The sequence below is a fragment of the Helianthus annuus genome, chromosome 11, assembly GCF_002127325.2.
Source record: "Helianthus annuus cultivar XRQ/B chromosome 11, HanXRQr2.0-SUNRISE, whole genome shotgun sequence".
Lineage (NCBI taxonomy): Eukaryota > Viridiplantae > Streptophyta > Magnoliopsida > Asterales > Asteraceae > Helianthus > Helianthus annuus.
In genome coordinates this window covers 64,221,768-64,236,755 of record NC_035443.2, presented here as the reverse complement: position 1 = coordinate 64,236,755, position 14,988 = coordinate 64,221,768, and the positions used below count along the sequence as shown (strand labels likewise).

Sequence of the window (14,988 nt, the reverse complement as noted above, 5' to 3'; positions counted from 1 at the left end):
GCAGGTGGTGGTTTGATGGTGGTAGTAGTGGGAGAGAGAGAGTTATAATAATAATAATAATAATAATAATAATAATAATAATAATAATAATAATAATAATAATAATCATAATAATAATTATAATAATAATAATTGTTTTATTTTTTTAACAATATTAAATAAATGGGAAAAAAAGACTAAAATGCTCTTTTCTAATTTGATTTAACTAAAAAATCTAACTGAGCTTGGCTTAAAGGACATAATATGCAACATTTTAGAACATTAAGTACAAAACTTGTCAATTTTTCCACTAAAAGACACGCCTATAATTTAGTGTGAACATAAAGAATAAAACTTGTAATTTACTCTTATTTTTGTTATTGTTATTGTTATCATTAAAACTATAATTACAATCTTAGCTTCTACTTTAAGAACATTAAGTACATAACTTGTCAATTTTTCCACTAAAAGATACGTAAAATGTAAGACTGGAGAGTATGGGGGCCGTCCCCATGCCCGTCCCTTGCTTGCCGCCCCGTCTTCCCCACCCCTCTGCTCCGGCGCCGGGCCAGGCCCGGCTTCTCCGTCCTCCACAAGCCGGTGTCGACGCCCCTCTCTCCCACACACACACCTATACATACATACATATATATATATATACATATACATACATACATATATATATATATATACATATATATATATATATATATATATATATATATAAAGGGGTTCATCCCCCACCCCTTAGGTCCATCCCTTTTAAGTCCCGCTTACGTGACGGTGACGTGACAGCCCATCCCCATAGGGATGAGGCTCTCCATACACTCCAGTCTAAAGAACAAAACTTATAATTTACTCTTATCTTTGTTATTGTTATTGTTATCATTAAAACTATAATTACAATTTTAGCTTCTACTTTAAGTTCAATCTATCTGAAGCTAAAAAGTAAGCAATAAAGCAAAAGCATCCGAATATCAACTCATCTTTCCTTACAACGCAAGCAACATAAACAAACCAATCACAACATGTTATCTGGTAACATGGCCAACTAGTCAACCATTTTCCAACCCCTTGTTCAGCAGCCCCAACACTGCAAAAAAATTAATCTCACTCCAATGGAAACTTTCATGAATATTCTCATTACAATTCTAGTTCTAACATTTCAGTTTCTGTTCACTGGCAGCCATCATCATCCTTTGGATCCTCTAAACCCTAATGAAATATCCAAGATTCAACAAATTATCACAACCTCTCACCTTTCTTCTCTTCCAAATCTAAACTTTCATTTTGTTGACCTTGACGAACCAGACAAAAAAGATGTTATCAAATGGCTATCTTCTGAGAAGCAAAACCAATCTTTCCCTCATCGTCAAGCCAAGGTGGTGGTTCGTGGTGGCGGAAAAACCCATGAAATTATTGTGAATTTGACCAATGGATCAATCACATCGGACCATGTTTATAAAGGTGACGGTTACCCTCCACTTACTTTAACCGAGCTAGTGCAAGCAGCAAGGTTACCCTTCAACAGTTCAAAGTTCAAAGATTTGGTTGCAAGAAGGGGCTTGAACATATCAGGAATCACATGCTTTCCTTTCACTATAGGATGGTTTGGAGAATCCATCACTCGAAGAGCGGTTAAACTATCATGCTTCTATCGCGAACGAACCAATAATGTTTTCTCAATGCCGATAGAAGGTTTAACCATTCTAGTAAACATTGAATCGATGCAAATCACGAGTATTATATCAAAGAGGGGAAAAACTACTTTACCTGAAGCTGATGGTACTCAATTGTTTAGTAGTGTTTCGTCTTTTGGTGAAAGACCAGATCCTATTAACAATAGATCATTCACCATTAATGGTCATAATATTAACTGGAAGAATTGGAGATTTCATGTGGGATTCAACGCACGTGCTGGCGTGATCATATCAACCACGTCGATCTTTGATTCTGGAAAACAAGAATGGCGAAGGGTGTTGTACCGAGGGCACATATCGGAAACATTTGTTCCTTATATGGATCCTAGTAGTGAATGGTACTACAGGACATTTTTTGATGTGGGTGAGTTTGGGTTTGGTAGATCTGCTGTATCACTTGTGCCTTTGATAGACTGTCCAAGCAATGCAGCTTATTTGGATGGTTATATGGCTGGGGGAGATGGGTTGCCGCAAAAGGTTCCAAGGGCCATTTGCATTTTCGAGCGATATACCGGAGATATAGCTTGGAGGCATACTGAAGTTAATTGGTATTCCAGGGAAAGTGGTAAGCGTCACAACTTTTGCCATGTTCTAACTAATTTAGCAACTATTTTATAAATAAAATGGGAAATTATCTAAATACACATGTTAGACCAGAAATTTTGTTTCCCAATATAGAGGTGGAAGTTTAGCCTTCATTAAAGTAGTTAATTTCATTGCCATCGATTAGAAGCTGCCACAGCTCCAGCATCTAAGATTAAGCCCTTGTATTTTATTTTTTTACTTTTTTTCTAGGAATGCATGCACTAACCCAACCCCCACTGTTGACAAAAGCGCAGGCTTAGCCACTGCTTTTGAATTTAGGCTAAGGGGCTGTTTGACAATTTTTGAATGGTTAAGTGCTGAAACAATAAGAGGTCTGAACCATTAAGTGCTGAACCGTAAGAGATCTGAACCATTAAAAGCGAGTATAATGCTTAACCGTTCAGAGGCAAATGTCTGACTAATTCAGATTAGAGGTCTTAATCATTCAGACTCAGTATAATGCTTAATTATTCGGAGGCAAATGTCTGAACTATTTAGACATCAGCTCGCGAAACAAACAGTCTAAACCATTAAATGCTGAATCAGTAGGAGGTCTGAACCATTAAGAGACTCATTAAGAGGCAAACAAACAGCCCATAAGACTAATATGTAGAAGGCTGAAAATCATTGTCTATGTTAAAAAAATTTCGGTCAAATATGTATATTTTGGAAAATTCCTTTACTAAAATCTGTAGGTTTAAATAAAGGGTTAAAATGAGTATTTTTCGTATTGGTGGACTAAAGACTTTTGTAGAAAGTTTTAAAACTTTTATAACATATAAAATATGCTTAGAAAAAACATATATGATCTCAAAAGTAATTTATAAATTTAAGAAAATGATTTAAAAGGTTAACGGTTCTTGATAACATCAAATCAAATTTTTTTATTTTATTTTATTTTTTTTGTGTTTAAGTGTGAAAAACTGGTGAAGTTTACTGATTTTACATGTTGAAGGAGGGAGGGAACAAATTTATATCATTTCTACGCATTTAGCCAACATCTTTTTATAACAATAGGCGTGAAGGTTTTCCAGATTTTTATTTTTGTACACACTTATGATAAGTTGGGGTGTAATGAATCGGGTTCAGGTCTGTCACACCAACAAAATCCACCATGCGGAGTATCACCGCTTGGAGGCGTGACGCGATCAGGATCAAGCCACCAATCATATTGAACAACGTATTTAAGTAAATAAAACCAACCACAATACAATTGGTGACCAAAAGGAAGTTAACCAAGTTCAATCTAAACAGCGGAAGCATAAGATGTTAAACCAAAACATAAGTTCGTAGTCCATAAGTTTAAAGACCCAAAACATAAGTTTCATAAGTTCATAAAGTTTATTTATTGAGTACGGAACATAACAGTTCGCACCCCACAACGACCACCTCCATGTGCAAGCCCCATAGCATCTAGCGACCTGCAAAGCATGTAACAACGAGTCAACAACAAAGTTGAGTGAGTTCACGGTTGGTTGTCCATTTTAGAGTTGTTTCCAAAAACATAGTTTAATCTTATTCAGTTATCCAGCCGTGGGGGTTACTCTATAGTTCAAAAACGTTTATTAGTTAACCATCTCATGTCCATCTTCCCTGGCTATCCAGCCCGGCACTCCGGCCGTGGGGGCTACCACATTATTTAAACTACCAGACTCGTTTATCATATCGACTACTAACAAAGATAAATTGTGCCCTAGCGTCGGTGTCTATCATCACCGACGTGCCATAGTCCATTAGTACACACTCGTCCGACTGGCACGGTGTGCGGTTTGTTAAACCTAATAGCGTTATTAACTAATGACCCGCTCGCCATAGCCTCGACGATTAAGTCGATACAAAAGGGAGGGACTTCGCTGATAGAGTTCTAGTCCGGTAAGTCTAAGTACGTCCCAAGGACGAGGAATTCACATTCCTGAACGCGTCCCAAAGGACGAGGAATCCCTATTTCTGAACCCATTCCCATTCCCATCGGGAATTACCATGCTTTCTAGAAAAGTGTGAACTCACCTCGGTTTGCTCGGTTAGACTAGTTACTCTAATAATCAGGAAATCAAGCACGTCCTAATAAGGTACAGGTAACAATCAATTTCTCATGCAAAACACGTATGGTTTATCTACCCATTACTTTTATCACATGTCACACAATTTAAACGTCAACGTACTTTGTTAAGTTATATATATATTATTTTTCCCTAAAATAACAATTATTTCACACAAGAGTTTTAGTATACAATATATATTTTAAATATATATTTATCAAATTGACTTACGATAGTCAACCTCCGATACTTGGTGTTTTGTAATAAAAATCATGGCGAAGTTCTTTTGAAAACAAAGTTAAAAATACGTTTGTAAATACTTGTTAGAAAAATATTTTTTAAGTGTTGAAATTTTAGAAAAAATTCGCCAGAGTTTCCTTTGTAACTAGAGATGTCCATGCTTACTAGCATATCATTTTCTTTTTAAAAATTCATTCAAACAATTCTCAATCAACAACACATAACCTTCCTTTACCAAACTAGTCAAAAATAAGCATAACTATAAACTCATGAACTTGAATATTTATGAAAATATGTAGTAACTTACTAGCACACTTAGTAAGTCTTGTTACCTTCCAAAATGTGATTAGTTCTTTAAAAACTTCATTTTTAAAGACTTTAAGTGTTTACAACTTCCACCATATTTTCTAAAAATATTTCTTCATGAAAGTTTCTAGTTACACAAATGTTTCTACACTTGTTTATCCACCCAAAATGTGATTAGTTTATGTAAGATCCAAGTTTTAGTGAAACTCATATTTTTAACTTGGTTCTTTTGAAAGACCACTCATGGATCTTTAGATCTACATGACTATAACCTACTTTTTTCTTTATTTTTCAAGAAATCACCCATTCATTCAAGTTCATAGTTTATGTGTGGATGATTCCATCATCCTACATCATTCTTACTTTCTCATCTTGCTAAATCATGTTTTTAGTCATGATTTAGCAAGACCATATGATGATCCATCAACTACATAAGTAACAACAACCAACAATCATCACAACACATGAATATCATAATTTCTTCATCTTTTAACCATACTTTTATCACCAACTAGTTTATGTTCAAGACTTCTTCACAAGATTCATTAGAGTTCTTATAATTTTGATCATTAAACACTATTAACCACTTAAAAAAGGTGTAAAAAGCAAAGATCTAAGTTCTTACCACTAGTTCAAGACTAGGGAAGTTCAAGTGAAGAAATGTGGTGGTTAATAGCAAATAGAGAAGGTCCTTCCACTTCCGAGAGTACCAAGCTTTGTGATTCACCTTGGTGCACCTTGGGATAAGCTTGGAACACTTGAACAAGAACCGAAAATTTGATGGTGGTGGCAAGGGGGTTCGGCCGAAATTTCTTAGAGGGAGAGAGAGAGGTGTTTGTGATGAAGAAGATGATAAGAGTGAGGGACTTGTGGTTTAAATAAACTTACTTCCAACATGACTACACCCATTGGTCCTTATGCTCACTTATTAGGGATACAAGATCTAATTAAATAAACCAAGAAATTCAAAGGGGTGGGGCCATACTAGCACCGGTTGGGGGGGGGGGGGGTTGGCTTAGTTGATTTGCAATGGGTGGTTAGTTGATTTAGTTAGGAATCAAGTGCTTAGTTAGTGCATTATGGTGTGTTAAGCAATATATAGTGTGTTAGGGTGTTCGGGGACCCTAACTAGCTCAGAAAAATAAGAACAATGTGTTTGACAATATTTTTGTGTTCCGGGTAAAGTCCGGTTGTTCGGTTTGATACTGTTCCGTTAAAGTGCTTAATTAATCTGTAAAGTGTCCTATGTATATATTTTTGTAACATTTTTAATTCTCAACACTCAGGAAAGCATACCGGACTATTTAGTAACTTTTCTGTACACTACTAATATGTTAACAAGCACATGTAAATATAACACAGAAATCAGAGAGCAGTTAAGCACTTTAATTATAATTTATAAATTGTACGGAAACATGGAATTACGAGGGTTGTCACAAGGTCGAGTATTGATAATCGGATGCCCATACCCGTTTATAAAATCATGTCCCATACCCAACCCGATACCTATTAATTTGTTAAAATCCATACGTTGGGGTTTTCCAAATACATTCTTTTAACTATTATATGTATTATATATTTTATTTATGCAACAACTATTATAAATTAAAAACGTACATTACATAATATAAGTTTTTTCATAAATTGATGATAAATTTATAATACTCATACACTTATGTGTATATACTTCACAACATACAAAATATAAATATTATTATCAAATATATATACTTAAAGAAAATTTATTTTTTTCACATTATGAACATTGTAAAATAAATCACTAATAGATACGGGTTAATGGAAAATAAAAAAATAATTTAAAAAATTCGGGTATATGATCGGATAAATAGTCCGGGTAAACGGGTATGTGGTTTCGGGTAATCGGGTCGGTATCACCTAATCCCATTCCGGCGAAAATTTTTAAAACTAATCCCATACCCAGCACAATACCTGTCGGGTATCGGATATACCTGTCCAATTTGTGTCGGGTTTCGGATATACCTGTCGGGCTCGGGTTTTTTTGCCATCCCTCAAATTTTATGTCTATAAGTGAGGACAATGTAATTGTCAATCACCTCGAATAGTCACCGTATATACTCAATTAACATGATACTCTTATGTGCAGATAACAACAGGAGAATCAGAAGTTAATCTGGTTGTTAGAATGGTTGCTACGGTAGGAAATTATGATTACATACTAGATTGGGAATTCAAACAAACTGGTTCCATAAAAGTTAAGGTAAGAAATCGATCTAAGACTTAGCTGGATATTGATTGTTTTACATGGATATTCAAAGTACTGGTGTAAACAAGCGAGCCGACCCAAGCTCGGCTCATTTTGAGCTATAATTGTCATGTTAGAGCTTGGAATGTTTATTATTAATTTACTAAGTAAGTTATATACATTTATAGTTGTATATATGCATGCTTATAAATATAATTCTTATGTAGACCATAAAATATATTATTTATTATTTTTATCATAATTTATTTGCAATATTAAAAATTATATAAATATATCTATACATATAATAAAGTAAACCAATGTGTGACACGTGTCATTCATTGGATGCACTTATTTTTGGGTTTTCCCCCATTTCTTTCATATTTATTTTCTAATAATTTATCTTCTAATTTGTAGATAATATTAAATATAAAAATATTTATCTGATAATTATAACCCTTTTATTGAAATTTGAAAAGGGTTTCACGCTTTTTTGGATTTTATTAAAAGTCATGACTACATTATATAATTATAAGTTTGAATATATATGTCAAAATTAAAAATTATTCTTCAAAAATTCAGTAACATCCATACTCTATATATACATTTAGAAAAATGTTAATAATTGCAAATAATACTAAATAGAAAAATGTTAATTGAATACAAAAAAATATAGGATATCATCAAATATATATCGATTACTTAAATGAGTATACACATGCATGGGCGGTGATAAAGGTGTGCGGGGAGGACCACCGCACAGGGTCTGTGATTTCTAGGGGCACGCGTTTTTTATAAAAAAAAAACCCGATATCTATGTTAATTTTTTTTAAATAGCATACCAAACATGCTCTTAGTGAGCCCAATACCCATTGGCATCTACAAAATGATGTTTGACAATATGGGTGTATGTGAGAGGAAAAAACCAATAAGTCAATAAGTCACTCCATACTGACTTTTCCAAAACCCCAATAAGTCTATAAGTTGTTTCAAAAAACATAACCAAACATGCTCTTACCAAGCCCAATACCCATTTTATTTTAAAATTAAAGAGTGAATTTCAAGTTTTGTCCTTTATCTTTATATCAAATTTCAGGCGTTGTCCTTTATGTTTAAAATTGACGAGTTTTGTCCTTTATGTATCAGATTGTTGCACGGTTTGTTCTTTAGTCTTAACTCAGTTAATTTTTTCTGTTAAATCAGATAACACAAGGGTAGTTTAGTCTTTTAACTAATTTATTTAAAAAACTAACAAACAAAAATTAGAAAACTAATAAAACATAAAACAAATGAATATATAAAAAAACAAAACCCTTTCTCTCTCTACTCCTCCCTCTCGCGGCCCTCTCTCTCTACCTCTCTCCACCACCACTCTTAATATCACCGCCACACCACCATTGTCACCATCAACAACCACTGCTCTCAATATCAGAGAAGCCCAAAAATAAAAGCCCTCGTCACCTGCAACAACATCCTGTTGTATCACCAACTGAATCATCCATATTTCATACTTTGAATTAACATTAATATTCAACAACAAAAAAAGTCAATATTGGATCTATCTTCACCAAACCAACAGAACACAACAAATCCAAACAAAAGATACCGTTTAGAAGCGAAAGGCAGAGAGATGCATCTTAATTGAATCTCCATCGTCAACCTTCAACCCCCATCTTCATTCGTACACGAAAACCCTCTTTTTAATTTCTAACAATCCCTAACTTTCCACCACCGTAGCTCCCAACAACTACCATTACCGCCGCCGTTGCAAGCTTTTCTGGCAAGAAACCATCATAATTAGTGCACCGATTTGAGGTGAGCTAGCCACCATTCTACTCGTTTTCAGTTTCCAATCAAAAGACCCAAGGTTTTATCCATAGAATGTGATCATGGAACTCGAATTTGACGTGAATTCGAAAGGGGCGAATTAGGGTTCATATTTTGGGGAAGATGATGACTGGAAGGCGGTGGTGCTTGATGACTGGAAGACGTGAAATCGAAAGGTGAACAGGTGGTGCGGTGGTGCTGTGTGGGTGGTGCGGTGGTGCTTGAAGGCGGATCTCCAGCTGTGGGGGTGCTTGAAGGCGGATCTCCGGCTGTGGGGGCGGGGTAGTGTAGAGAGAGAGAGAGGCAGAGAGAGGATGAGTGGTGGAAGGAGGTTGCGGTGGTTGTGCTTGAAGGTGGTTACGGTGGTGGTGGTGGTGGAAGAGGAGATGGTAGCTGTGATGGTAGAGGGGAAGAAATGAAATGAGCTGATGATGATATCTTATATATATATTTCTTTTAAATGGTTTTTTAAAATAATAGGGTAAAAAGACAAAACTACCCTCATGTGCATTGCATATGTTCTGATTTAACAGAAAAAACCAACTGGGTTAGGGCCAAAGGACAAACCGTGCAACAATCTAATACATAAAGGACAAAACTCGTCAATTTTAAACATAAAGGACAGCGCCTGAAATTTGATATAAAGATAAAGGACAAAACTTGAAATTCACTCAAAATTAAATAATAATATAAAAACATTACGAAAGAACATATTTTTTCGATCTCAAACAGGGTACATGAATTCTTACAGACGACTCTGTACACATGTATGAGATTTTTTTACTATTATTATTAGTTTCATTATTTATCAAATATATATAAATGTCCCCGTCTTTAATTTGCATTTACAAGAAATATTTATTGAACAATTTAAACTATATAATAAATATTTCTTGTAAATGCAAATTAAAGACGGAGACATTTATATATATTTGATAAATAATGAAACTAATAATAATAGTAAAAAAATCTCATACATGTGTACAGAGTCGTCTGTAAGAATTCATGTACCCTGTTTGAGCTCGAAAAAATATGTTCTTTCGTAATGTTTTTATATTATTATTTAATTTTAAAATAAAATGGGTATTGGGCTTGGTAAGAGCATGTTTGGTTATGTTTTTTGAAACAACTTATAGACTTATTGGGGTTTTGGAAAAGTCAATATGGAGTGACTTATTGCCTTATTGGTTTTTTCCTCTCACATACACCCATATTGTCAAACATCATTTTGTAGATGCCAATGGGTATTGGGCTCACTAAGAGCATGTTTGGTATGCTATTTAAAAAAAATTAACATAGATATCGGGTTTTTTTTTATAAAAAACACGTGCCCCTAGAAATCACAGACCCTGTGCGGTGGTCCTCCCCGCACACCTTTATCACCGCCCATGCATGTGTATACTCATTTAAGTAATCGATATACATTTGATGATATCCTATATTTTTTTGTATTCAATTAACATTTTTCTATTTAGTATTATTTGCAATTATTAACATTTTTCTAAATGTATATATAGAGTATGGATGTTACTGAATTTTTGAAGAATAATTTTTAATTTTGACATATATATTCAAACTTATAATTATATAATGTAGTCATGAATTTTAATAAAATCCAAAAAAGCGTGAAACCCTTTTCAAATTTCAATAAAAGGGTTATAATTATCAGATAAATATTTTTATATTTAATATTATCTACAAATTAGAAGATAAATTATTAGAAAATAAATATGAAAGTAACGCGGGAAAACCCAAAAATAAGTGCATTCAATGAATGACACGTGTCACACATTGGTTTACTTTATTATATGTAAATATTTCTTGTAAATGCAAATTAAAGACGGAGACATTTATATATATTTGATAAATAATGAAACTAATAATAATAGTAAAAAAAATCTCATACATGTGTACAGAGTCGTCTGTAAGAATTCATGTACCCTGTTTGAGCTCGAAAAAATATGTTCTTTCGTAATGTTTTTATATTATTATTTAATTTTAAAATAAAATGGGTATTGGGCTTGGTAAGAGCATGTTTGGTTATGTTTTTTGAAACAACTTATAGACTTATTGGGGTTTTGGAAAAGTCAGTATGGAGTGACTTATTGACTTATTGGTTTTTTCCTCTCACATACACCCATATTGTCAAACATCATTTTGTAGATGCCAATGGGTATTGGGCTCACTAAGAGCATGTTTGGTATGCTATTTTAAAAAAATTAACATAGATATCGGGGTTTTTTTTATAAAAAACACGTGCCCCTAGAAATCACAGACCCTGTGCGGTGGTCCTCCCCGCACACCTTTATCACCGCCCATGCATGTGTATACTCATTTAAGTAATCGATATACATTTGATGATATCCTATATTTTTTTGTATTCAATTAACATTTTTCTATTTAGTATTATTTGCAATTATTAACATTTTTCTAAATGTATATATAGAGTATGGATGTTACTGAATTTTTGAAGAATAATTTTTAATTTTGACATATATATTCAAACTTATAATTATATAATGTAGTCATGAATTTTAATAAAATCCAAAAAAGCGTGAAACCCTTTTCAAATTTCAATAAAAGGGTTATAATTATCAGATAAATATTTTTATATTTAATATTATCTACAAATTAGAAGATAAATTATTAGAAAATAAATATGAAAGAAAGGCGGGAAAACCCAAAAATAAGTGCATTCAATGAATGACACGTGTCACACATTGGTTTACTTTATTATATGTATAGAAGATTGTTCAACCCGTGTAACACACGGGGAACTAACCTAGTATTTCATTATATAAAAATTCTATAAATAATAATATCGTTTATAGTTACAAGCCTAGTCGAATTCAATAAGTAAAGATGAGGCTTGTTAGCTAAACAAACTTTATGACCCAGACTTTCTTATCAATGAATAGAAAATTACATATTTGACCCAACTTCGTAATTGTGTCTTTCACTTTGTTTTCTCAATTGTGTCTTTCAACTTGTTAATAAAACAAGATACACATATAAATATTTGCAGCAACACATTACTTATAATAAATCTCTGCAAGTTCTCACACACTTCAAATTTTATTTACTTAAACAAATAAAAGAACTTGATAAAACAAAAGAATTAAAATAAACCATTTTATTAAATCTTCTAATTTATCAACTTTTCCTATATTCATCTCCATAATAAGATCCGTTCTTCCTTTTTCTTTAGAATCTAATCTAAATTACAATCAGCCTTTAATTTGGAAATAAATACACTTAACTCGTCTCCGAGGATCCACAACGGATAGTCTCTGAGATCTCTCGATGCAATTCCTAGATAGTTTCAGCTTCTCCTAGCCTGATCAATGATCATTCCCATGACCACATCCCCTATCAGTCCCTTGACCGTATGAACTCGCATAACCATGCTACTGAAAAATCCATCCGGCCAGTCACAAATCTGGAAAACCTCTTCTTCATTGTTGTACGATTTCCTTAGTTGGTGTTGATCGAACACACCCAACAAAAAAAAAAAAAACAATTATGTCACTAACCTGTTTTGTGATTAAAAAAAAACCGGGAAACCAATCCTGGAGAATTGCTTTTGTTTTCGTTTATTTTCTTTAATCAAACCGGCGTGATACATCACTCTAATGTCCACGGGCTTTTCTTTGCTTATGATCTTCTTCTTGCTGCTATGGATCGATCTGATCTCATATCAGTTGTTCTACTCTTTCATAGCCCCTTGAAACTACTCGTTTCAACTTGCTGCTCGATGATCGTTGTTTGTGAGTATTTGGTTTTGGTACCAATGGATGGCCCAGGCTTTACGATCAATGAATAGGAACATAAGGGATTTGAGTACCTACTTGATAATTGTCTCTTCACTTTATTAATAGAAGTCCACACACACATAAAACATTACATTAACCCTAGTATAATACTAGACCTATAATTCTCACTTCAAATTCTACTAAACAAACTTAGTATAACAAAAAATTCAAATATAAAAGAGTAAGTTGCCAAAATCGTCCCTGAGGTTTGGGTATGTTTGCCATTTTCATCCAAAACAACTTTTTTGTTCTATATAGTCCTTCACTTTTAGGATTTTTTGCCATTTTTATTCAAACGTCTGACTTTTCTGCCAAAATCGTCCTTGAGATTTGGGATTTTTTGTCATTTTTATCTAAGTGTTTATAGAAAAATTAAAGCAAATTAGATGTTTTGGATTAAAATGATAAACAGTCCCAAAAGTGAGGGACTATATTGTATAAAAAAGTTGTTTTTAATGAAAATGGCAAAATGCCCCAACGTCAGGGACGATTTTGGTCATTTACTCAATATACAAAAAATTAAATAAACCTTAGAATACATCTTCTTTTCCAATAATTATCTTCATAAATGTGATCCCTCCTTTCTCTTTTTGTAAACTAATCCGAATTACTCCCAACATATTTTTGGCTCAAGCTCATCCTCGAGCTAAGTTCGGCTGGATTCGAGCTTTTAACGAGTTAATGTGCGGTAGCTCACTACGGCTTAACTTGTTTACACCTCTAATTTAAATCCCGATTTTCTTGCAGGTGGGGCTAAGTGGTGTTCTAGAAATGAAGCCTACAACACAAACGAAAGCTGACCAGATCAAAGAAGAAACCTATGGACCCTTGATAGCAGAGAATAGAAGAGGGAACAACCATGATCACTTCATCACATACTACCTCGACCTAGATATTGATGGTGAAGACAACTCTTTTGTGCAAGCAAACTTACAAGTCAAAAAAGCCAAAGCATCTCCAAGGAAGAGTTACTGGACGGTCGTTAAAGAGACTGCGAAAACCGAAGATGAGGCGAGGCTGAGGCTTGGGATGAAGGTGTCAGAGATGTTCCTGGTGAACCCAAATAAGAAGACAAAGCTGGGAAATAATGTTGGTTATCAACTGATGACAGGGCAACCGGCTGTTTCGCTCCTGGTGGATGATGATTTCCCGCAGATACGAGCTTCATACACCAAGTATCAAGTGTGGGTGACTGCCTATAACAAGTCCGAGAGATGGGCTGCTGGCTTTTATGTTGATAGGAGTACAGGAAAAGATGGACTGGCCATTTGGAGTCACAGGTTTGTATTTTGTATTAATTTTGGATGAATTTGAATAGGGTTGTCTAAACGTACTCTACCACCTCTATTTTTACTTGCCGTACCCCTTTCAAAGAAAAAATAGATTTCCTTGATTTGGCATTTAAAAGGGGAGTATGATGAGAAATCTAGAGAGCAGGTTATGTTTAGCCGACCCAATTTGCATATTTAAATTAAACATAAGTTTCTCTAACTAATCATTGTATTTTGTTTTCGGTGGTTGTAGAAACAGATCTATTATGAACAAAGATATAGTTTTGTGGTACACTGTAGGCTTTCATCACAACCCCTGCCAAGAAGATTTCCCAGCGATGGCAACACTTACTAACGGATTCGAGCTACGACCCGTGAACTTTTTTGAAAGAAACCCATTGCTCAAAAGTTAAGAAGCCAGAAAATGCTCAATAGTTGGTTTTCTAAAGCATAACAACCAAACTACTAACATAAAGGATGCACAGATATGCAGTTCATTCTTTTGAATAATAAATTATAGGATTTATATTTATGTAGGTTGGAAGTTGTTTGAATTTAGTTTATAGTTGGGTGTATACTAACCTATGCTTACATTGTTTTAAAGATTAAACTAGTATGTATTTGTCTAATACGTGAAATGGGAAAGTCATTAGACGTGAATTGCATTTGTCACACAACCTCATGGCTTGAAATTCAACACAAAAGGTCATTGGCGATTATTATGGAAGGATTGATGTAATTTTTCTTCAGCGTATTTGTTTTTGGCTCTAGCGTCTTGCTAATTGTCGGTTTTAATGAAATTAAAGTTAAAAAACAGGAAAATAAGCTTTGAAAGCCATTTAATGTTGATTTGAAATCTGAAATCAGATTTGATTTGGACCAGTATATTTTGTTTGAGTCGGAGACAATTTTTTGTTTGAGCCCATAAAAATGGAATTTAATCATTAGCTGGACTTGGGGTTGCTAAACTATGTACATGGGCGGAGAATCATTAGTATTGGACTA

The 14,988-nt window shown here is 33.9% G+C and overlaps 1 pseudogene; it reads left to right on the top strand.

Annotated features, from left to right (window-relative positions):
- The first annotated feature begins 1,037 nt into the window (after nt 1-1,037).
- Nucleotides 1,038-14,643, top strand: LOC110890235 (annotated as a pseudogene).
- Nucleotides 14,644-14,988: the final 345 nt, after the last annotated feature.